Source organism: Mastomys coucha, chromosome X, assembly GCF_008632895.1.
Source record: "Mastomys coucha isolate ucsf_1 chromosome X, UCSF_Mcou_1, whole genome shotgun sequence".
Classification (NCBI taxonomy): Eukaryota; Metazoa; Chordata; class Mammalia; order Rodentia; family Muridae; genus Mastomys; species Mastomys coucha.
In genome coordinates, this window is record NC_045030.1 from 112,170,884 (window position 1) to 112,175,328 (window position 4,445).

The following is a 4,445-nucleotide window of genomic DNA, read 5'->3' on the forward strand; positions in this document are numbered from 1 at the left end:
CTTTCCTGGAATCCTCCTTCTTGGACCACCTGCAGAGGTTAATGTGGGGCACGGAATGCTGGGGCTCAGACTAGGCTGAGGCTTGGTGTAGAAGTTAGTAGGCTTTGTTGCTGTTGTTTTGAGAGGATGAGCCAGCTCCTCCACCTCAGACAAACCAGTTAGTTGGAAGGATCCCATTTCCCCCAAGAGAGGATTGTTTAAATAATAATAGCCACCTTCCCAAGTCATACATGTACCTCCTTGGTATCACAGTTTTAAAGTGCATCGGAGACTGTGTTCATGTGCACTTAGAAGCAACTTGTGTTTGATGTTTTGAATAAAATTTTAGGAAAGGAAACCGTTGAGAATTATTTAACATTCAAAAATATAGATTAGCAATCTTAGTGTTTACTTCATCTCCAGTTTGATACTATCTCAGGAAAGTAACCATTTTACACATGAGATTATTATACAAATCAGGAAATTACAATGAAACAGGAGGAAAGAGCTTTGCTGTAAAACAGCAGCATGGTTGATCATTTTATAAAGAACTTCTCCTGAGGTCTAGTCTCACAATACAACTTTAAATGATGGCATTTCTGGATCTGAGGAATGAAACTGCAACTACATTGTCATGTCTGCTGTAAAATCTAAATTGCTGTCTTTAGCAGAGATGTACTGATGATAACTAATAGGCAAACTGTTGCTTACTAGTGCAATAAGCAAAATATTGCTATAGAACTTACAAGAGAACCTTTTCTTGTTCCTTCTGAGCAACTGTACAAGCTAGTAAACAGAACCCAGTTCAGAGGGAAACTCCTACCTGATTCCCATGTAAAGATTAAAAACCTGGCTTATAAAGTGAACTTTCTTAAGGTAGATGACTGTAAAACACAAAGGACAAAAGCCTCTCTCAATACAAGACAACATTATGGGTTTAAAAAATAGAAATATTTTATAGAAAACAGAATTTTTTTCATTTTGATTACAAAGAATATTACTAATCCACAAATTCAGTGAGTTACCAGAATTTCTAATGGAGGCCATGTGATTCATTTATTGATATCAGATACACTCACTTGAAAAATAATTACAGAGAGAAAAGGCCATATTCATCTTTTCTCTCTCTTTCTCCCTCTCACTCTCTTCATTTTTTCCTTCCCTTTTCTTCTTCATCATTTTCCTCCCCCAAATTGTTATTCCTAGACCGAAAATTTTATACAGGGACCCTTTTCCCCTTTTTTCAATAATTAATATTCTCATTCTTGAGAAATATTTATTTTATGAGTTTCACTCTCAGAAAAAATGTTATTATTTTATTGTGACTTTGATGTTTTTTCTATAAATACGAACTTTTTAAAAAAAATTTTAACGAGATGTACCAAAGACATAAATGATAAATTACTTACATACAGACAGGTTGTTCTATACTATTTCGCGATCCTGTTACAATATGTTTTAAGTTACAATTTTAGTCTGATTAAGCTTTATTTCTTACCATTTGCATAGCTAACATTTCTACTTGACTGTTTTGTAAAATTGTGATAGAAAAGTATTTAATATGGAAAATATAGTTGTGATACAATGGGTGGTACATTCTATTGCATTTTATAATATGTTTTGAATAATTGTTTGCAAGTATTGAAATATATAATTGTAAAAATTATGAAATCCATTTTATGGTTACAACACATAAAGAAGTGAGGAAAGGTACTAGACAGAAATACACATAATATATATATATATATATATATTAATTTTTAAATAGGGAAAAAGTACAATTACTTGAAAAATCTAATTAGTGATAATTAGCAAATTCTCTTGCTGCAAAGGCTCTCATAAATATGTTAATAAAACTGCAAAATATGATTCTTATGAAAAGTGCTTCATTACTCTAGGTAACATTGTTTACGAAATCTATGGTTTTAAATGCAATCTGAAGTTAGTGTTTAGGTAAACACTATTTCTGTCACTTTTTAATTCAGTAAAAAGAGATGTGAGAAGTATACAAAGGCACTAGGCTCAGGATGAAATCATAAAGTAGGTGAGACACGGTAAGAAAAGAGAAATGCAGTAAAGAGCAGAATTATGTCATAAGGAGAGGAAGATGGAGGGGGAGATCCTATAAACATACCCAAGAAGATAAGTGATGTTGTCAATGTAGACTAGCCTAAAGAGGATTGTTTGTAAAGATTCTTGACTTACCTCTTTGAGCTGAAGGTGAGGGAAGAGATAAGTACAAGGAAAAGAGAAGAAAAAGAGTGCACATTCAGTTGAGTGGACACTCATTTTGATGGATAAAATTTTATAAGATAGTGTTGAAGACCTATTTTTGTAATGGTACTATTGGCAATTATCTTTTCATGATTTTCGAACAGACTTCTACTTCTTTGTTAAATGCATGGTGAAAAGTATGTGTTCTGACTAGAGTGTTTTTAATTTATACTGTTTTCTATGTTATCTCACATAAAGTGGATCATTTTCAAATTTCTGATTTTCATAAACCCTAATATATTGCTTGAGGTAGCTTTTTGATATAGTTTAGTGCAATTCACACTGAAGAAACGTGAGTGATATATATATATATATATGCATTCATACATATATATGCATACTTCATAGTACTGAGTCATGATAAGAACGATAAGAACTCTATTAAGTGTCATATGCTTTAATTACTGAAGCATTCAAAGTTGTCTTCTCAGAAAAAAAGTTGTGAAATAATGTACACTTCAACTACTAGAGAGTAGTACAACAAAACTCCTGGTCATATATTGTTCTATTAGGTAAGTTAAGCTTTACATCATTGCAAAGGGTTGTACAACATTTCTCTCCATGCTGTTTTACCTGAAACTGAATAGTGAAGATATTATTTTGGGTGATTATTAAGAAACTGATGATTTTAAAGATCCCCAAACCAAATGGAAAATACCTTCTTTTAGATTTAAAAAACATTTTTTGTTTTCCTTTACAGGAAAACTTGGAAAATTTAATGCCACGGAAAGGCAAATTCAGATATCATATGTCTAAAGTCTTCATTCTGTGTACTGGATCTTCCTTACTACATTGTCCCGAGCATACCAGCAGTTATACACTAAATGACAAATCATTCTTAGTAAATATGTAAATCAACCAATATATTTTAGTAATATCTCTTTTTAATCTACTTGCTTACATAAAACTTACATTGTCAGGTTTCAGCATCAGCAGTTGGTTTCATTGTGGAAGCAATTAATTACATGTTATTCAGTCTCAAGTATAGTTAAAAAGATGATTGTAGAAATAAGAGTGTATGATTAAGACAACATTGCAATAATTATTTGGAGGCATGATTTAACATTATTCAAATAAAAGTTTGCTTTTGCAATTAAAATTCACAATGTTCACCTATATTTTATTTGACAACATATAAACTGAACATATAGGTGTTTTGATGTTGGAATAATTTTATGTGAATTTACTGACACTTATAATATTTAAATTATTCTTAAACAGGAGAAAGATGTTTATTATAGGCACTCAATGAATTTGGCTTTGCACTCAATCTTGACGTATCCTTTAGAGTTCATGATCTGTATAGTAATATAGTTAACTTGAAACTGTTGCTTTGCATTTATAATAAAATTAAGCATCATCAAGTTTTTAAAGAGCTTGTATAACTTTTCAGGACTGGCACTCTGTATTACAGATAGTTTCACAAATGATAAAAATGTTATAGAAATAAATCTGGACAATGAATACATGTCTCTTATTTCATAGAGTGGTGATGAGGCAGTTATTGTTTCTTAAAACCAGCCAGTTAGACAAAAATCCTCAGTTTTGTGTTAGACGGATGGTGCTAATATAACAACTATAGCAATGCAGTCATATATCAGTGTACAAAACTTTAATGATTACCTTCATTTTAACCATACACTTCTGCCTACATTTTTTACTTAGCTAGATACTCCAGTAACTGACTGACCATGTTTACCTCAAATACCTATCTTTATCTTAGGTAATGCTTGTGATAGAGTAGTACATATTTGGGGTTTTATGTATGATATTATTCTCAGTACACACCTGGTACGTGATTGTTAATAGATTATTAGAATGCTGTTGTTCTCTGACATTAAAATTTTATATGCTTTTTATGTAAGAACTTCTTAATACTTGAAGTAGATATTATCAAATTTGTGTTATTTGGTTCTATTTCGAAAACTCTTATTTTGTGTAGATGCTTAAAAACAAACCTTCTTGCAGATGAGTATAATTCTGAGAATCTCTAATCACAATACATTTCAGTTGGTAATATACATCTCCAGTTGCATTTTATCTTGTTTACAAAGATACATATGATTTGGATTTATTCACTCTACGTATTTCAAATATCTTTAAAAACAATCCAGTTGATCTAAAACTGACTATATTGTATTTATGGCTAAAAGTAGTCCCAAAAGCAAAACAATTATGTATTAATGATATTC

The 4,445-nt window shown here is 31.1% G+C and overlaps 1 protein-coding gene across 10 annotated transcripts in view; it reads left to right on the forward strand.

The window, feature by feature from the left end:
• The window catches only part of Dach2 (dachshund family transcription factor 2), a 494,899-nt gene that overhangs the window by 1,239 nt on the left and 489,215 nt on the right, over positions 1-4,445 (forward strand). The window lies entirely within an intron of this gene.